At 40.4% G+C, this 21,628-nt stretch overlaps 1 protein-coding gene across 7 annotated transcripts in view; it reads right to left on the bottom strand.

Annotated features, from left to right (window-relative positions):
• The window catches only part of THRB (thyroid hormone receptor beta), a 173,660-nt gene that overhangs the window by 106,862 nt on the left and 45,170 nt on the right, over positions 1–21,628 (bottom strand). For 2 of the 7 annotated variants that reach the window (XM_048951367.1, XM_048951371.1), the window contains one exon: positions 18,254–18,282. The exons of 4 other annotated variants lie outside the window; for them this stretch is intronic. The gene's annotated coding sequence lies outside the window, so the exon portion shown is untranslated. Of the gene's footprint in view, positions 1–16,765; positions 16,841–18,253; positions 18,283–21,628 lie in introns of all 7 variants that reach the window. One more of the 7 variants, XM_048951368.1, reaches the window with a different exon arrangement.

Raw genomic sequence — 21,628 nt, forward strand, 5'->3', positions numbered from 1 at the left:
CCATCACACAGCTGAATCGCCTTCACCTGTGCTCCATGGCTGACTCAGTGCTTGCCTCAGGTGGTCAATCAGAGGTTCAGGCCGTGATCAACAGCTCCCATACAGAATTTCCATCTTGCTTCCTTTCTCCCCACAGCAACACTTAGGCTGGGATCAAAGCACATAGCTGGAGATACAAAGAACCAACTGTGACCTCATTTGCCTTTATTTGCATTTCTACACTGTCCACCTATGGCACCCTCACAGCCACAGGACGTGGCAGAAGCTCCTGTGGGAACTTCAGACTTCATCAGTTCCAGAAGCCACCTCCAGAACTTCCCATTAATGAACATAAGTGACTCTGCACACAACCTCATACCGACCAGGAGCTGTGGAAGATTATCCCTATCTGCATCTCAGAAACCCCAGGCCCCTCTATATGACCCTCTGTGGGATCACTGCAGGATAGATCCTCACTCCATGATGTATATGCTGCTGTCTGGTAAACATGAATTCTGTGTGAAGCTGCCATATAGCTACTTCATTTAACCGTGCTAGAGCTAGTACTAAAACTAGTGGGACTGTTTATCTCAGAGGTTCCTCAGCAGCAGATGTGTCCATCAGTCTATTGCCTGGAGTTTATGCCAATCCCTAGCACTTCTTAAGAAGCTGGGATGGGCAGCTGGTGTTTTCAAGGACTATAAACACAATAGAGAGCTATTAGTTAACTTTCCAAATTATTTTTTTCCAGTCTTAAAACTCATTCCCTCTTTACTGTCTCCTCTCAGTTTCTTGCTTGTCTCAAAGATCCATCTTGCACTGCAACCACATTCCCAGCCCTATGGGAAGCTCTTGAAGGAATGAGGAAGGATGCACAGTTTTGGAACAAGGCAACCTCAGTGCAAACACAGCAGTGCTTAAAGTAGTGCATAGACAACCAGCTGGTCCTTGGTCAGACTCACTTACCTTTCTCCATTCTGAACAAATAGTTCAGTATAAAAGAACAAAGTTTCTCAGCAGCCATCCCTTTATGTAATGTTGGAAGATTGGCTCTGGCTTGCAACATTACCAAACAGCAGTGTAGTTCATGTAGATGAAAATCTACCTTAAAATCATGTCTATGTTAATACACAATCACACAAAAGAAAAATGATGTCAGGCCCAAGAGCCATTAAAACTTCAACAGGTTCAGATTATTTCATGAGCAGCTGAGCAGATCAGCAGAATCTAGAATTTGTGGAGTTCCAACCAAAAAAAAAAAAGCCTGCCATAGTGAAATTTGTGAAGAGTACTGATTTCGGTAAGTTAGAGAAAACCAGAGCCATAAACTTGTGAGAAGGACATGGAATAGTATTAGCATAAAAAGAACAAGAAGTTCTGAACAACGCTGGAATCACATTTTGAAACCAACTCAAGAATATATATGTGAAATCAACCAACCAGAAATAGCTGGGACAAAATGAGTTCCATTTTACACTGATGCTTCAATAAAGGACACACTAGACTTCAATCTCACATTGCTCAAGCAAAGAACACTTTCCTTACCAGCTAGCTCAAAAATTACTTGGACTCTAGAGTGGCCTTCTAATCACCAACAGGAAAGCTGAAAAACTATTTTAAGAAAGCATCACTAAAAATAAAATGGGAGATGCAATGAAAGAAAAAAGAAAACAGTCAGTGATAAATACAGTATGAAGATTTCACTATTTATATTATTAAGGGTATTTATTTTTGAAAGCTTTCCCTTTGAAACACTGACAGGCAGGCTTCCACACTCATCAGTCTGGTACTCATTCAACTGACCAGTATTTATAGAAACATGTAAAGGCCAACAGAAACAGAAAAGACATTCGAATTACTTTCTGTCACAATTTGGCATTGTTATTATCAGCTCACATAGCAGTTCAGCCACATACAAACAAAACATTACACAACACTACATTGCTGCACGTTTCGAATGCTCTATATGAAACTCTGCTCCAGCAAATACTACACCATGAAAAAAAACACCTATCATTTCAGCTTGACTCAGTCTTACATTGCCTGAAGGTAAGCTCTCGCAGATAGATTTACTGTTTGGGCTTGATTTCTCAAAGACCTGAACACCTCATTCAGGATATCTGTGATGGTAAGACCATGATGCGCCTATACAAAACCAGTTCACTGTAGCACAGATAGGAACAGCAGAGCTGAAGCAGAAAGGATCTGTGGGAGTAGGATGCCTGGTGAGAGGACGATGATGAAGAACCACTGAAATATCCCTCACCATCCATTTCCAAAGAAGTTGCATTTGGCTCCTTAGAAACTAAGATACTTGAAGAAAGCACAGCTCCTCTTGTGTATCCCTGAAGGTCGTCAGAAAACAGAGTCTGTGCTTCTACTTAAGAACACAACCCTTTTTGAAAATGCCAACAGAGACCCAGAGATTACTGGAGGAGACTGCTCCTCCAGTAATTCAGATGACTGAATGTGTGAAGCTGCAAAATAACTACTTCATCTTACCCTGCTAGAGCTAGTACTAAAACTAGTGGGAGGGTTTTATCACAGAGGTTCCTCAGCAGCAGGAACTTAGTTTCAGAGTCAACTGACTGCTTTCTGCTAGAAAATGGTTACTCTTTGATTTGTTCACGTGTCAGCACCATGCAGGTGTATCAGCTAGCCTTCCTCCCTAGCAGTCCCTTCCCTGACGTATTTATTAAGACCATCTCAGCATGTGTCAGCTTTCACTTTGCTAGTCTGTTCTGCTACAACAGCAGCTTTCAGAAATGCTCTTCTTTCTGCACCTGTTCTAGTTTTAAGTTGCCTTAACTTCAGACTCCAGAGTTACATACAATGAAACACCTGAAATTGCATTTTGTGCGCTTTTTTCTATAATGACTGTAAAACTTCCACATCTCCACTACCTTCATGTTATCCTCACTCTGGTCTAGGTCTGTATTTACACTTTCAGTGACCACATCTACTTCCGTCTGAAGATTCCACTTATTTTTATACGTTTTGAATATTTTTAGTAGATTTTTTTCTCCACTATTAAAGATTAAGGCTTTTAACTCCAGCCAATTAAACTACCTACCAACCTTATTAACTTGTTTAACTAATTTCATGCCTTGCTCTTCTGTAAGAAAGAGATTTATTCATGGACTTACTTTTGCTTTTACTAGCATTAATTTATATGGAAACAAATTCACACTTCATCCACTTATTTTCTATACCATCCTCTTGCTATATCAGAATGAAATCAGAGAGAGCATTTCCACACCTCAGTTCTAAAGGAATCTTCTAAAACTTCTAAAGGAATCCTATTTATTCACTATCACAATTTGCACCTAAGGCAGTCTGTCCGAAGTTTCCAAAAACTGCATCTACTGAAGGGAGCCATTTACATCTCTATTTCTGCAAGCAAAACAAACATGCCCAAGGTGGCAGAGGCCAACTGGCACAGAAAGGTGCCATGCTATTAAATTCTCTCATCCTTCAAAACAAGGTGATTGCTTCCAAACTTCCTGTTTGGAATAATCCCAAGGTAACTTTCAAACTTTACCTGGGAATAATTCAGGTGAGTTCCTGTAGATAGAAACCAAAACTGTGCCAGGAACAGTTAACGGTAGATACAATTGATTTTCAGAGCCTGGGAATGCTTCCTAGCGCCGTTTAATTTACCAGTACAGACATGGCTGTTGTAGCTGCTGTATGATATTAATATGATATGATATATGATAAACGTAGATATTAAGGGGTTATTACCCATGACCCTAAGTTTTTCATAGCTGTTTGTAGATCTTCATTAGCTTGTTATTTTCTCACCTTTCTTCTTAGGGATCAAAATAATTTAGGTGATAATACACCAGCCACACCTTTTAAGAGAGTTTTTCTCTGGCTTGGCACATTAATCTTCATTCTGTTCTACTGAGATCTTTGTTTCAACATTCTTCTTTAGGACTTTCTCAGCTTTAGGTTCATACAGTGTTTCTCTGCTCCCAGAAAACATCGCTCTTTCCTCTAGCTGAGCTCTGTTGACAGATCTTTCTTTCCACTAAAGAAAGAGAGTCTTCATAAATACATATCTGTGCCTTTCTCATACTGTTACAAATTACAGATAATCATGTTTTTATGTGTTTAGGTTTTTTCCTCCTTTTTCCCTGCTGCAACTATTTTTCTCGCTATTCCTTCCCTACAGTTCTTTAATAGCATACTTGTTCCTCCTCAGCCTCAAGTCTCATCTCCATCTTGCCTTCCTTTTTTTCATGGTGCCAGTCTTCTGCTTTGTAGTCACCAGTTTCTGACTTTTTCTGCTGAGTTCTCCATCATAACAAACATATTTCTCCATCACCAAATAGAGTCTGCCCCGTCACTGCAAGGTCATCTTCCACGCAGACCTCGCACTTCCAACTGCTGCTTTTGTATACAGCTGTGCATTCAGACCGTCTTGACTGCTTTTCCTCTTCCCTCATTTCTTCAGCTCCCTGTCTCTAGCTGCATCTAGACTACATGGATACTCCCTCTCCTGAGTTCTGTCAGCTGACATTTCCATGTAAAAATAGATCCTATAAGGTAACACTGAAGAGAGTTCACATCCTTCTGTTCCTGCATCCAGTCTCACTGTCTTCTCTGCTATTCTTCACTCAGTGCTGCATCACTGTACATCCTTCCTTGCCTCTGCCTTCAAGGAAAAAGAAACAGCCCAGAAAAAAATGATGCAAACACTGAATTGTCATTAAGTGCCAGATGCTTTCTCTGGTCACTGACTTTCTAAACTTTCAGCCACATCTGAAAGGCAGTTAGGTGTCCAGCCTAAACTAAGCTTGCTTAAGTGAAAGGTTTTGGTTGTGGCCACAGGCAGAATATATCTTTCACGTTCTTCAGCTAAAATAAGTTTAATCCACTGACAACTGCAAATAGGTCCCACAAACTTCAAGACCAAATATGTAAATAAAAGCAAAAGGAAAAGCAGGTAAAGTAATTGATACATAGGAAAAGAATTTCTGAATGTAAAACTTTACTACTAATAAAAAACCTGATCCCCCATCTGGAATCTATGCCCAGGCCTGGGATCCCCAGAACAGGAAAGATGTGGAGCCGTCAGAGCAGGTCCAGAGGAAGGCTGTAAATATGAGCAGAGGGTTGGGGCTCCTCTCCTATGAAGAAAGGTTGAGGGAGCTGAGCTTGTACAGACTGGAGAAGAGAAGGCTCAGTCATCCAGTACTTGAGAGGAGCTCATAAGCAGGAGGGGAACCTATTTATTACATGGTCTGATAGTGATAAGACAAGGGACAATGGCTTTAAACTAAAGGAGGGGAAATTTAGGTTAGATGTTAGGAAGAAAATCTTTACTCAGAGGCTGGTGAGGTCCTGGCACAAGCTGCCCAAAGAAGCTATGGATGCCCTGGCCCTAGAGGATTTCAAGGCCAGGTTGGATGGAGCCCTGGGCAGCCTGAGCTTGCAGGTGGCAGCCCTGCCCATGGCAGAGGTTGGGACTGGGTGGGCTTTAAGGTCCCCTACAATCTAAGCCATCTGTGATTCTATGATCCATCCTAAACAGAAGAAGATGAAAGAAGCAGTAGTAGGAAAAGATTAAAAAAAAAGTCTGAGTAGTCTTCATTTTCTACTAAGGGACCAGTTACTAATTGTTACCCCATCATGCTTGTGAAACGAAAAATAAAAGCTTCTGTGGACTTCAGATACAGATTCATTATTTGAATTTTCTGCAAAACTGGAAGCAATTGCAGAAGAACACAGCTAAAAATAAAATGCAATTTAAGAACTTAACAAGAATGTCTCTATGCAAACTGGAGTACTGACTACAATCCCTTATCACTCCTATCAGTGTGAAATCATACTTAGAAATGCACCATATAATCTCAACTGCCATTTACTGGCTTTTTCCCTTGAAACAATACAGAATTTGCAGAAAAACCAGTAAGGGCAGATTTTTAAAGGAAAAGCAAACGTGGAAGAGAGAACTACAAAGCAGAATATCATCTTAAAATGTGGGCAACAAAGATGATAGAGGTCCTGGAGTGCTTCCCCTATGAGGAAAGGCTGAGTAACCTGGGTCTGTTCAGCCTTGAGAAAAGAAGACAGAGAAGGGATTAAAGTTTATGAATATCTTAAGTGCGGGAGACAAAGGGAGATGGCAAACCTCTTTTCAGTGGTCTGTGGGGACAGGACAAGGGAAAACAGCCATAAACTGGAGCGCAGAAAGTTCTGCACTAATACATGAAGGAACTTCACATATTCTTTGCAGTGAAGGTGATGGAGCATTGAAATGGGCTGCCCAGGGAGGTTGTGGATTCTCCTTCTCTGGAGATATTCCAGATCTGTCTGGATGCCTACTGTGCAATCTGATAGGGGGGCCTGCTTTGGCAGGGGGGTCGGACCTGATAATCTCTGGAGGTCCCTTCCAGCCCCTACAATCCTGTGATTCTGTGATCTCTTATGAACCTTATGACTGTATAATAAACACAGCACTTCTGTTTGAAAATTGAGAGTCTACCAGCTTCACTTTCAGCACAAGGTTTTCCTGCACATCCACACGTGTATGAGGAGAGAGTGAAATAAGTAAAGCCTCCTGCCCATGGCACTTAGGTTCATCTCCAGACCTTAAAATCCAGCAATGCTGATAAATAAATAAGACACAGTGAGACACAAACAGAAAGCGAGTCCAGTTGCTTTCATGTAAACAAGCACCCAGGCATCAAATTTAATTGTTAGTAACTGAGAAGATTTTCAAAGACACAAACAGACAAGTTCAAAAGATTTTCAAGGCTGGCCTAAATCATCTATTTGCTCCTGTAAATCTGTAACTCCTGAAAATTACAAAATCTCCTTCAGTGCTGTTACAGATTTTGGAACACGTATTCACTATAAATACAATAGTAATTATAATTAATTACATCCATTTCCTCTCGTGGATTATACTGCAATTTTCCTAAAATGTAGCAGGTCAAGAACTCACCCAAACACACACCTCGTCCACAAGTCACCAAACACAGTGCTGTGTTCTGGCTTACTGGCCTCAGTAGGCCGCTGCCTGGAACCCATATAGGACATCATTAAAAGTGGGAGTGAAGAGGTTTTTTACATTTTCTGTGGATTCATCATAAAACTACCACGCAAGCTGAAGCTGCTAGACGTTTCTTGTCAGGAAACATCCCTGAGAATTGAGCAGTGCATGACCAGTCAGGCTGGAGGTACAGCCAGTCTTACACTTCCCCTGACTGCACTGGCTTTGCTCCAATGGCTGGAGAAAGCCCATTAACACCTTTCCAGCAGATCACATTCGCTGGTGACCCCTACAACAAAGTGCAACGTGGAGACTGACTCGTGGATCCTGGCCAAAAAGTAGAAGAAGGAATCTTTTAGTTGGCTTTAAATTGAAGCCATTCTTTCCATTAACAATGCAGACTGAGGTGCAGTCTTTGGCTCTGACCACTGCTACAATGAGCATTTTTTGAAAGATATTATTTCTAAACATATTTCTAAAGCGTATATCTGAAAAAAGAAAAGGTATATCAGAGTGAAAGCCCACATCACTAATTCTATAATCAATACCAAATTGATGAATCAACGTGTAAGCCTTTCACAGCTCCTTCTAAAAATTCAGAAACCTTCCTCTGAATTCCCAGTGTGGCTTTGACTTGTTCTCTAGACTAGTTCTTTGCCAGAGGTGCTATATAATTGTTTATGGCTCATCTAACCTGAGGAGGAAACAGAAAATAAATAAATAAATATGCAAATAGCTGCTAGTGATTTGTACTTGCAAATTATAACACAAATATTTATTCCTGTCCTATTTAAGAAGTTCCCAGAGACATATTTTAAGCTGCAGATTAAATGCCAATAGGATTTTATTTCCTAAGAACCACCAGGGAAGCTCTGATAAACTGTGTAAAGAAGTTTCTGAACAAGATTCCAAAGATAAAACCTTTTGTTATGAAAAATATTTGAAGAAGTATACTTAACAGGGCAACCTGATCACCTATTTCAGTACTCAACTACTTGTGACATATTTACATCAAGGAAAAGCATTTTTCCCACCAGTGGAAGAACTCAATTGCATAGGGTGCAGGGAAAGGAAAAAATCCATTGTGAAAGGGCTCCTTCACCATCCCAGTCAAAGTGATTGTCTGGTTGTCTCAAAATATGTCAGCTGGACAAAGAGAAAATACAGAAGAGGATTAAAGATAGTGTATCTTCACCTAGCAATTGGTATGTATGTGTTCCAGCTAGAGAAAACACCAAGGAAGCTACTGGAGGAGTTTTCCTTTGGATCAGGGAACAGATGAGCAAGAGTTCTCCTAAGGCACTACTTTACAAAGCCAAAAACTGTTAAATTCAGTGGTGGCTAAAGCAAGTTTCAACTCAGTCGGCTCCAGCCTCTGTGGACAGAGCCAAGCTGCAGTATAATAACATTTAGGGGAAATGAGAGAGGTGAAGGGAGAAAACATACCGTACGATTTTGTCCGAAGGAAGCTCACAGAGCTGCCTCGACCAAGTCAGAAGACAGAGGTAAGGAGCTCAGACTGTGCTCACCTCCAGCAGCGCAGATCTCAGAGTGGTATTTTCCAGGGTTTATTCAATTGAGTTTCCAATTCCAAAACACATGTGATGCTTTATTTGGAAAATCATAGCACTTAATGTCCCTGGGGATGGCTTTTCCAGTCCAATGAATCTACTCTCTCCTGACATGCATTCTTTCTCAGTTAATCTAATTTTTCCTATATTCCAGTTTACCATCCCAAGCAGCTCTAACTGGTGCATTTTGATCAAACAGCATTGCTTTCTTTGCGCCGTTATCCTACATGAAGTCTCTCTCAATCTGTCCTTGCACTGTCCTTCACATCCATGGTTCATTTCCTCAGAATTTCAGTTAAACCATATAAAATGATGCAAAGAGCAGGGGGAAGTTTAAAAAGCCACTGAAGTGAAAAACTTGCTCAAATTGAGAACAGAAGCTACAGACTGTTTTCTGGTCAGCTGTGCAGCTCTATCTCATTACATAAGCATGTGTGTAAAATTATTCTGCAACTTCAAATAACTCTGATTTGTTTAATTTCCACCTAATTTAAGAATAAGCTTGAGCAAAATGTACTGGCATTCTAGAGTTACGAGGACCTCAAAGGTCAATACAATGAGTGAGATGCTCTGTTAATCAATCAAATACAAAGAATTCATAAGGATGACTCAGTTCAGGTTCTGTTGTAGTTTAGCTTTTAAGAAGCAGGGAATAATAACATTCAAAGAGAACTATGAATGTTAGCACACTTCACAGCAGTCTCTCGTTTAACTTTCCCATCTTTCTATATATGAAGGCTTTACCTCTAAACAATCACCAGAAATGTACCAAATACACCCATGCAGGAGGGGAACCATCAGGGTCAGCCTGCTGCCACTTTCCCACCATGGACAGACTACTGAGTCAACTGAGCACTCCCTGCCATTTTCGCTTCTTTTTTATTCAGGCAGTCCAGCAGGAGCTCTTCCCATCAATCCCAACAATTTCCCATCTGTTAATTTTCAGCAATTACAATTTTGCCTTAAAAACACGATTTCCCACATCTCAAGAAGTTACATGCTAAAGAACATTTGCATTGTGGCTACTTACTAGGAAATCTCAACGTGCTCGTAGTGTCATTACACTTTAACGTGACTTTACAATGAATATTTTATTACCATACGTGCCTCTCCAACTGATAAACCCACTCTGCAATTGTCAGAAACAAGGTGCTCTGAATCAGCCACCATTAGGGGTGAGATGTATGGTGTGTGGTTAGTGTGTTAATACAAAGGAAGCCAAAAGTGTCAAAACTTGTCACAACTGCTCAATAGGATTCCCTATCTTAGTACCACACACCTACTAACTACCATTAAAGGACTATGATGTTTTAATCCAGCTTCCTTACAGTCAGCAAAAATTCAGTTCTTCTCTTCTGTGGTAACAGTTAGATGTGGCAGAGTGTTCTCTTTGGTTTCTGGATGACCTTTATGAACATCTGCTGCCTTTCCATGACATGCACATGCATCTGAAGTGCAAGTTCAGAATGTACAACTTCCCTCCTTGAAACATTTTTTTTTCTTCTGTGCTTATTAAATCAAAGAAGGGATGTTTGGTTTTTAAATTAATTTGCTAAAGGACAATCAGTGAAAGATGCTGACTGGAAGGATGGGAGTGAGCTTCCAACAGATCAGAAGTGAGCAGTAATGGACAGATGGGTCTGGTTTTCTTAAATGCAAGCATGACAACTGCCTCAAGCCTGATTCATGACAAATACAGGCCTGCCTGTCACGTTCCGGCAGAAGAGCTGTTAGGCTTTGTTGAGTGTACTACAAACTACTGCTCTGCAGATGAAGGGAAAATGGCAGCAGTTCATGCTCATAGCAAAAATACAGAGCACTGTGTTCAGTTTTTTTCCCTTGGCAACAAAACCATCTCCAGTTAAAAAAAAAAAAAAACAAAACAAAAAATCCCAACAAAAAAAAAACAAATGGAGAAGGAACTTTAAATCTCTGTCTTCTGTTCTGCCCAATTAAAACCATGGGAGCTGAAGCTTTCATAGGAATCCATTTCCAATGCTTTTACCAGCACCCAGAGCCCACATGAGCCCTTCTGGAGGCCAAACTTTACTCTTTGTGGAACAGCTGGGATCAGACAAACTCTCTGCACACAATAACCTGCAAGTGGGGCCTCTGAATACAGAGCCCACTATATCATACAAGATCAAGGAAGCAGGAAGGAATCAATAAATGCAGCCCCCAAGAGTCCCTGGCCCCTCCACTTCAGGCATGCGGAGGTAGGTTGCAACTGAAAAGAAAAGCACTGGAGGCTGTATTTATGTTTGGGATTTTTGCAAAGCAATTTTAACTGATCCACTTCATCACACAACCCAAATCAATCAAACAGGCATGCTGGCTTGCAACTTGGTTTACATTTATCTTTTCTTCTGGCTGGCTGCACCTAAATTTCATTTTCAGAAACTCTAGGATATGCACGCATTTTACTTTGAACTTCTTGCTAGACTGCATTTGCACTTACTTGAGTGAAAAGTCAGAACTTCCACATCTCTCACTGCCTGAGGGAACCAAAAATATTAGTGCTGATTAAATATTTATTTTGCAGAAACATGAAATCTATCATGCTACAGAAAACTATTTTGAATGATACTTCCTTGAGCAAGGCTGGGACTTATGGCTTTTTCTCTTACTATGTTACACACTCAGTAAAAATACAGCTGGGCCAAGAAAACTCTGTTTTGTTTTGGCAAAGCATCAGACGGTATCTTCTGGTTTGCCAACACAGGCAGAATCTTGTCTAGCTGTGGGATGCTCTTGGGTTTACTATTAGCAAAACTATTAAGAAGCACTGAGAGGTTCCAGTCCCTTTTACGTATCTTTAGTTGAATCTCATTAGTGTGCAAGCTCTCAATTTGCACCAAAAACACAGCAGTCTTTTCTCACCTCTCAGGGAAAATTTAATAGCAGTGTTAAGTCTCATGTTACTAGGACTTCATTACTTTTATGAGATTTGTTAAATAATTAAAATGCACTTGTCAAATAAATGATTAGAGAACATTTTGTGCTGCAGCGTCATTTTTTGTCTGTTTACCTCGAATGTTAAAATTGAATAATTCACACTGACTCTCCAACACAACACTATAAACAACCGAGACTAAAGCTGGAGAGGGGGAGAGCTGTGGGACTCAGAAAAAGTGTATATAAGATGTGATTGAAGAAAGAGCACTGGATTAAAGCTGCAGATGAGGAAACTGAAACAAGAGAGACAAAGCGTGCTCCAAGGATGCTGCTGAACAAGAATGACCTAAAAGAAGATCTAGCCAACACCATTTACGTCTGCAGTAGCTTCTATCAGGTTTTCTGAGGAGTCTCAGATCCTAAAAATGGGCAAAAAGGCAGGGAATGGGTACATGCTGTGTAGAGGGAACAGAACTAATGATTTTCAGACAACATTGACTTTCTCTGCCTCTGATTTACCTTCTTAATCATCATTCTGTAATGAGTTGCACATTTGAATGGATATCACAGAGAACAGATCACATTCTCATATACTTTTACAGTGATATACTTCTTCTGTGCTTTGCCTAGTGCCACTAAGCAGAATACAGTAATCTGAAATATCCTGTAATAAAAAGAATCCCTCTGGGTTGAAGTAGAATGATAGAATCAAAGAATACCCCGAGTCAGAAGGGATCCATAAGAATCATTGAGTACAACTGCTGGCTCTACACAGGACCACACAAAAATGAGACCATACTGAGAGCACTCTGAGGGCAGCTCAGTGCTGTGCCCGCTGCCCTGGGCAGCCCGTTCCATGCTCACCACCCTCTGGTGCAGATCCTTTCTCTGACCCCCAGCTGCCCCTCCCCTGCCACAGCTCCATGCCGTTCCCTGTCGCTGTCACACAGAGCAGAGCTCAGCACTGCCCTCCGCTCCCTGTGAGGAGCTGCAGCAGCCAACAGGCCTCCCCTCAGCTCCTCTGCTCTGGACCGAACCAACCTAGGATTCTCAGCCACTCCTCATACACCTTGCCTTCCAGACCCTTTTCCATCTTGACAGCCCTCCTCTGGATGTCTCTTTATGTCCTTTGTCCTCTGGACGCTTTATGTCCTTTTTGCACACTATGTGCACAGTGGGATAGTCACTTCACTTGACCTGCTAGAGGGCCATACTTGATGCACGGCAGGATACAACAAGTAGGGGGGCTGCTACCATGTGAAATAGCAAAGGTAGAAATATTAGATAAGCAATCTCTGGGAAAAAAGATAATGTCCATACTGTCACAAGACAGAAAGGATTTCTGACCAGTGCCCATTGCCCTACCTGTCCCCCTTCTCTATGGGCAGGTTTTGGGAGATCACCCCCACTCAGGAGGATGACCCACAGGACCAAAAGGAGCAGCTGGATCCAATTGGACTGCAGGATGGCTCTCCTGCTAGGGGAGTTTATCTGCCTGGCCAGCTTTCCAGAAGCAGACTTCTAAAGGGTGCTCAAAATAAAGCACTTTCCAGATGTGGATCCCTTCCGCTAGCAGCTACACGTATGCTGTACCAGCCTGTCATCGCAGGAGCCACATCTGCCCTGCAGCAGCAACCAGCAGCAGGACCCGGTGCCTTGGGATTTTAACATCATCGCTGTGTTCACACTGTACTCCATCACTGACACAGTCACACAATCTGCTACTTTTAAATGCACTATTCACCAAAAGCCACGTTTCCATTAAGCAGGAGAGAACGTTCCCTTGCTCTCTCACGGCATCCGAATTTCCCTGAATCAACACTTTTGGCAGAGTTACGTAACAGCGAGCACAGCACTCTTAGCTCTGATCCAAGCAGACACTGCGAGCACAGTCTGAGCACCATGGTACTTCTTTACACTGAACTGTGCTCTAACCCGGCATGGGAATTACAAATAAAAGGGGTACATTTACTTCTTGGAACAGAACATCAAGCTGCCCAGACAAAATCGGAGATTCTTGTACAGGGGTTATTAAGTAAACAAGGTACAGGACACAACATTCAATACTTTTTAAATGCAGTAAAACCGAGCTTTTAATGCAAGCACACTTATTCAAAATAAATAAAAAATTCTGGGCTAGCATTGCATTGGAAAGGAGCCAGAGGAACTCCCCAGGCCTCAACACAACTTCTCTTCTGTCATTTGGAGTGCTTCCATAGCACTGCCTGAACCAAAAGAAATGCCACAGAAGCTCTCAATGATATCCAAAACTAATTCTACAGCCTCATGTATCACTGTCCAGTTGAGGAATTTCTTCTGTGGTATAGAAGACTGTTTTCTTTTACACTAAATGACTTAGCCATGAGCTTTCACACAGAAGAAAACAGCAGCAATTTGATGGCTCAAATCCGTTTGTTAATGGAGACAGCAATTTTGTTCCATGGCACCACCTCTTCCTCCCCTCCTTTTCAGAACCGGGTATCCAGTAAGAGTGACTCTGTGGTAGCAAAAAAATGTGAATAAAGACATCCTGAAGCTTGCTTTGAAATGCTCTCCATAGCCAGTATTGTGGCTATCAGGAATTTGTGAAAACCGTAGGTATGTAATAGATTTTCAAGACACACTGTGCACACAAAAAAAAATGTAACTCATTTGGCAGCAAGCAGCCAAACATCGTAGAGTCTTGACTAACAGTCTTCTCTCTTCTTCAACATTGCTGCAAAACCTTTACCTACCAGCAAGAATAATTCTTGAAAGCCCACATAAGCAAGCGTAGCCTCCATGTGCAGAGACACAGACTTAATCATCCCAGCCACCTTATTTTGGGTTATCAAACAATATTTCTTCTCTATTTTTGCTCTTCTATGGTTTCAATCTAATAATATTCCAACTCTAGTTTAAACTGCAGGTGTTGAAGTCAGCCCTCACCAAACAGAGAGACATGAAGCATCAGGGTGGAGATACTTCAGGTCTTTGTGCTTTTCTCCTCAGTGTAACTGTAATCCAACAGCATTACCCCAGGCACCCATGTGCCAGCACTGCAGCAGACTGCTGTGTCTGCTTCCATTAAAACTAATAGAGGATGGTTGCCATCACTCTGACTGTTTCACAGCCACATACAGAACTTACATAGATGTTATTCCAGGAAGGGAGAGCAGCAGGGATATTCAGAGTGCAGGAACAAATGAAGTATGTGGTGCCAACCACCTGTCTGCAAGCCAGATATCACCTGGGTTGGAACACATATTCTGCTGTACCTGGCTTCACCCTTGAATCAGCCTGGTAAGCTCTAGTTTCTGAAGGTTTTACAGAACAGCTTTTTTGCCAGTTTTTAAACAGAGACAGAAATACATGAAAATGAGCAATTATTCGCAACCTCATATGGCCAACACAGTATTTAGTTATTCTGTCCTATTAGATTCTACATTCCATGCTATGCTATACAGGTGCAGTAAGACGACGCCATTCTGATCTCAACAATTTTTTCCATTTTAGTTATACGGCAGAAGGGATTCAATAATTGTCACATATAAATTACAGCTTTTTAGTGATCTTAACATAAATGCAATCTATTAAGGAAGTCTGGTAAAATTTAGAAGATATATGTAGAAAAACATGCCTGTGGATCAAGCAGTAACAGAAACTGGTTCATCACTACCATGCATCAGTGCAGGCAAAAAACCTGCCAATTCAGTGGTGCTGTACCCTCTACTGAGCTTCTTCACCAATCTGCTCAAAGACCTTTCAGCCTTTTCATGGCTCTTGTAAGTCACCACTGAAACAAGAGAGAGCTGCTCCAGTGGTGATTTTGGAAATTCTGTGGGTGCCTGTACCACATCAGAGCCTTTGTTCATGGATATGTGGATTTAGAAGGCCTGAAGGAACTATTATGGTAATCTGGTCTGACTTCCTGCTTGGCACAGGCCATAATACCTCACGCAGCAATTTCTTTACAAAGCACAAGAACTTGTAACTCCTCTAGAAGATATCTCAGAAGGAGATCTAATCTTGATTTAATTACTCTAAGTGATCTACCACATTCCTTTCTAAGCATTTCCAATGGTTAATTACACCTACAGTATCATATTTCCAATGTGAACTTGCTTATCGTGCTGTGTGTCTGTGTCTGTTGGAGCCCTATCCTATCTTCCTACATAGATATTTTTAGATGCTAACCACATCACACCTCAAAATTCTCTGACTTGAGATAAATAGTTTCCCTACTGCTTGGCAAATCAAAACAGAGATTCCTGAATCCAACGCACACAGCTGCTGGGGGTTAGTGTTCCTGGTGGTATTACAGAGAGCTTTTACTATATAGACTTGAGAAGTCAATTCAAGTACAAGGAGAAGGCATTGAAGATCTTTAACAAGCTTTCCCAGCTTTCACTGCAGCAACATGTTTGTAAAACCCGGAAATTTGGGACAAATAGCACTGCAATCTGGAGCGTTTCCTTTAGACTCAATCAATAATTGCAAGCTCCAACCAGATCGCTAGTTACTGCAGCTAATTCGTAAAGTAATTGATGGCTTGTGGCAGGTGGGTTTCTCCTACTCATGTGTCAAAATCACATAAAAATTCTGTTAATGGAATGAACCAGTACTTCTGCAGGCATTGCCAAGGCAGAAATCTAGGAGTGAGCAATATGTACCCTGAACTACTTCCAGTTGTGACTCCGTGAAAGAAAACGCATAAATTTCCACTACTGCTGTCATGCTGTATTACCTAGGCATATTACTTGGAAGTTTACATTACTGTAGCATACAGAGGCTCCTCATAAGGCTCTCTTGTGTTAGGTGATCAACTGAAAAAAGAGCAAGCTTAATTCATTTTTGCAACATTTGCTCAGCTCTCATATGGCTGAATCCAGGTAAGGAGACAGGAGGACTTGTGTCCTCTCTAGAACATAGAAATTGATGAGATCAGTGCACAGAGACTGCTCAGAATGAGAACTGCTTCTGGAATTTATTAAATCCCTGTACTACCCATGTGATTCTTTACACATTATGAAGTTCTGTAACTGACTGTATGCCAGAAGGGCTTTCAGTCCTTTGCACTGATTTGGTGCAGAACAGAAGCATCTATCTTTCTGTCTCTCAGATGTATTATATATGCATACACCTTCGTAACTGCAAATACATGCACACAGACATATACTCTATGCACTAATACAGAGCAGGAATATCCAAACCTAGGCTGTCTGCTATTTACAACACCACTTAAAAATTTTCCACAACAAAAAATGTGGTATGACACCTCATTATTTTTTCACAACACTTCTGTTTTTTCCCATTAATATTTCACATCTCTACTCACTTGTGGTTTCAAACAGTTTCCATTCCACATAGTCTGTTTTCTAGTCTCCTTCTTCTCTATTCCAAGGATGCTCCTCTAGAAATCAGCAACACAGTTTATATGGATGTATCAAGTTTTACTGGTTTATGATTTCAGTGATCTAAAAATTCTTCCTTTTCATTGCACTTCTGTTAGGAAGGAATTTGACTTGAAATAGGTGCACAGAACCCAGATAAGAACTCCAAAAGCTTTTACTTCAACAACTGATAAAATCCAAATCTGGCAGATACGGGCAGAAAGGAAAACAATTGCAGATACAACACTTTCCTTCCTCAGTATCCCATGAATGGCTACAGAAACTAAGAAATCGCCTGAAAAACAGTGACCGAAAACTAACTGTGTATTTCTGTTATTCTCCAAAGGAGTTCATACTGCAGCGTGCCTGTCAGAACAGCCTGCTGTCACACACGTGATTATGTTATTTGACATTGCTGTTTCATGGTGTAAGCATACAGTGTTCTGGATGAGGCAGCAGATGACTGTCAGTATCCTTACTACTGATGAAAGAAATGAAGATTAAAACTCCATTTTTTTAACACCTCTTCTAGTTAGTAATGTACAGGAAGAGCACTTTTAGCTTTTGCTTATCAACAGGTGCATATAGTATCTTCTTTCAGAATGCAGCCTGAATTATGTTGCATAGAAGAAGATTAAATAGAATCATAGAATCACCAGGTTAGAAACGACCTATAAGATCACCTAGTCCAGCCATCTTCTCATTACCACTGCTACCACAAGCTACTAAACCTACTAAACCATATCTCACAGAAGATACTCCTAGAAGAGTTTGCTCCTTCTTTACAGACCCATTGATTTGACTGTAATACATAAGCGCTCAACACTACAACTCATAAACTAAAAATTTGGTGCAAAGTTACTTATTTTATCCATATGTACACCAACGTTTCATTTTCAATCTGCAAGAAAGTTTCCCTTACAACATTCTAATTGACATAGTAATGAAATCAATAGTCTGATGAAAAATAATTGCCTGTAAATTTTCCACAGCAAAAAGACATTTCCAAATCTATGCAGGTATTTTATTGTATTTATTATATTTAAAAGATGAAATATTGGCTCAGTAAGAGTGGTGAGGCACTGGAATGGGCTGCGCAGGGAGGTGACGGAGTTACCATCCCTGGAAGAGTTTAAGGAAAGGGAAGGTGCAGTGCTTAGGGACATAGTTTATAGTGGGCAATACTGGTGTTAGGTGGATGGCTGGGCAATATGGTTAAGATACGGTTAGGTTGTCTTTTCCAACCTTAATGATTCTATGATTCTATGAAATACTGTTTGATTCATGCTGCAATGTTATCTTCTTTCCTTTTTAGTTTGTTTCAATATGCTGACCCGTGCCATATCTAGGATCTACCTGGAAACACTGAGCAAATGTGAAATTACCTGTGTTTGACTTGAATATTTTACTGAAGTGGAATAAAGAAATCTTACCTTACTAGAGCTTCATTTCTGTTCTCTCACTGAAAAGAGTAAAGAAATCTGTATTAAAGATCTATGTGGTAAAAAGGTACTCTATTTCAGTTTTAATTAACACAAAAGCAGTGGGTGTCTCTTAATATAACAGAAATGAATTTCCATTTTTTTGGAATGTTTATCATTCTCAATGCTTTGGCAGGGAGGCATTTGTTTGTTTGTTTATTTGTTTGCAATCTTTGCTAGCCATTGTTTCTCAACAAGCATTTCAAATATTTGGGAAACAAAAATTCAAACAACTGATCCAGGCAATTCATTGCCTGAACTGCAGGTTAGGCATGTTTTGTAGGTTTATTTTCACTGCAAGCAGAACTTTATGATCAGTATTTGTATCGCTGCTACCTTCATTTAACAGTGAATATTGTTTCTTGTAAGACAAACATTCAAAGCCTGGAAATTGTTTAATTATTTTTTTTTAAAATAAAGTAGGTTCTGTTCCATCCCAAAATAGGCACCAGTTGTAAAAGAATGAAAACATCAATCCAATTTCATTAACATCTGCTTCAGCTAATCCACTCTAAATGACAACATGTGCCAACAGCTTCCCAATGTACATCATGAAATCCCAAAAGAGTAAGCTGTGACACTATGCTGAAAAAGTTTCAGTATGACTCAGAACAACTGATGAATTTTGAGGCCTGCAAAAATAATACTTCATTTATCTGTGACTTGTTCCATCCTTTACAACCAATGAGAACTACCTACAGGTATCAACAATATAGGTGGGATTGGATTCTGGTAACTCTGGAGCAAATAGGAATTTCTGCCACAAATACGTATATGCAAGAACTGAATCTCATCATCTGATTTCATTTTCTAAATTAGAACAATGCGCAGCATAAAGTAGAGAACAAAAAGTCGAGTCTAGGAAAATGACCAGTAAATGGTATTTGTAGAAAACAGAGAAAATCACGTAGTCCAAGGGTCTCAGCCTCTGGCACCTGCTATAGAGTTCCCTATCCATCAAACAATACATCCGGAATTTCACAGATGAAGGAAAAATATGAAGAGAACTCATTAATCTTTGTCAGTGACTACTTCAAAGCTTGGCCTTTAACTATGGGATCTGTGCAATGGTTGAAGATAAAATTCTCAGCTCTACAATCAAAATGCCATTCTGGAGGAAGAAAGAAATGTCAATAATGATGTCTTCTAAGAATGGCTGCTGATCTGTTAATCTAAGGCAAGTAAATCTTAGGTGAATTGTAGAATCATCTTGCACTAACTTAGAGTATGTTCAGCCAGTACTTTAAGAGAGACCAAATATGAGCCTATTTCAGAAACAGCAGAGATAAAAAGAGACATTACTGAAGTGCACAAATTCATTAAACACCCATTTTGTGAAAAAGGCATGAAATCTCTGACTTCTAGGAATCAGCTCATCAGAGCTGATGTTTACGAAGTGTGATTTACCACAGCTGAGCATCTGCACATGTATATACCTTTAATGGAAGAGGAATAACTGCAAGTTCATTTTATCACTTTGTGAAATACATAAAATCTCATAGGTTTAATTTTCTACATCTCTTTCTGATAATCAGCTAGTAAAACATGTAGATTACTTCACGCTTATCAATCTGGCTTCAGGTCACCATCAGAGATAACTTAAGAAAGGTTTTGCATACATTACAGGAATAAAGGGACAGGACCAGTAGGTACTGTATCACTGGATAATACACAGGGTTTCAATAGGATTGAATGGGATTTATTACAGCACGAGCCAAATCCTTCTTACCTTTTCTCACGCAGAACATCCATTGAAGCTAGACAGAGTGCAACTGAGGACATCTTACATCTGATTCATTACTCACCTGTCCCTAAACTACAGTGGTCCCCAGCACAAAGTCTACGGGATCAGCACGTGATTTTTTGTGTAGGGAAAGGAATATCTTAAAGAATGGCCCAGAGGTCACAAAGTAGGTCCAGAGGCAAGTCTGAAGAAGACCAGAACTCATTTTGGACCTGAGACAAGATCCACACCTTCTGAAGCAAAATATTTTTATGCCAGAAACACTTGCAGTGTGGACTGCTTTGAAGCATATTTAAGTTATCCTATTACTATACTATTTTTAGAAGAAGAATGAAATCTTACTTTGGTGAGTTTTATGACACACAGAAGAAAAAAAATACATTCTAACATGCTTAATGAAAGATTTTGCATAAGATTATCTTATCTGATCTAGCTGCTGATAACAAGGCAACCTATAAAGATGCCGTGAGCACCTCCCATCAGATGTTCTCACGGGTCCCTGGTGGTTGTCAAGAAAAGTGTAGATGTGCTGAGGAGATGGTTCTGTGGGCATGATGGTGATGGGTTGATGCTTAAACTAAATGATCTTTGTGGTCTTTTCCAACCTTAATTAATCTAAGATTCAATTATTCTGTGACCCACTGCCTTCCTAGCTTGATGATGTCAATAGATATTTGACCAAAAAGACCATGCCCTAGAGAAATAAAGGCACGATACTGCTCTTCCTCATGTAGAAAGGAGCTTCTTTTCACCTTCATATGCTCTTTCTCTATCCAAGCAGATAGAACCTTCAACTTAACGTGTCCCAAATCACCCTGGTGTTCCCTGCAGAAGACCTGGAGAGCTTCCTGCCTTACCTGCCTTTGATAGTGGGACAGAAGCCCATGTGGGCTCTCAGCATCCATGTTAAAAATACAACATATCCTGTCAAATGCCTACGCTGCTTTCATACTTAATGACTTGCTTGCTTAGATGAAGGGGAAGATCTCTACCAAAAAAAGACTTTCATTGCAATATTCATATGTCTCCTTTTTTTTAAGTGTGCCAATTTACAGTAAAAACTGTACTTGTTGCCTGTTACCAACTGGATTGACTTTGGATGCACTCTGAAGGGTTTCTAATATACTATCTCAAAAGAAAATCAATCACATGAAGTTAAATAAAGTAGATAACAATCCATGCTCAGTGACAAAAGGCTTTATAATTTCAGCAATTCTCCAAAAGATCGACTCCGGTCAAAACTCAGAAAATTAATATTGCCAAACTGACTGAACAGTGGAATTAACGTAGAGGAAAAATTCCTTCTTTACGTGAGGAAATACTTCTCCAAGAGAGTGGTCAGGCACTGGAATGGGCTGCCAGGCAGGTGGTGGAGTCACCATCCCTGGAGGTGTACAAGACATGTTTAGATGCTGTACTGAGGGACGTGGTTTAGTGGGAAATATTGGTGATGGGCGGAGAGTTGAACTGGATGATCTTAGAAGTCTTTTCCAACCTTGGTGATTCTATGATTCTGTGAAAACTTTTGACAGAATGGAGCAGTATGCCTAAAAGGCTCCTTCTTGTTTCAATCGTTTTTATTT

The sequence above is a fragment of the Lagopus muta genome, chromosome 7 (assembly GCF_023343835.1).
Source record: "Lagopus muta isolate bLagMut1 chromosome 7, bLagMut1 primary, whole genome shotgun sequence".
NCBI classification, from domain to species: domain Eukaryota; kingdom Metazoa; phylum Chordata; class Aves; order Galliformes; family Phasianidae; genus Lagopus; species Lagopus muta.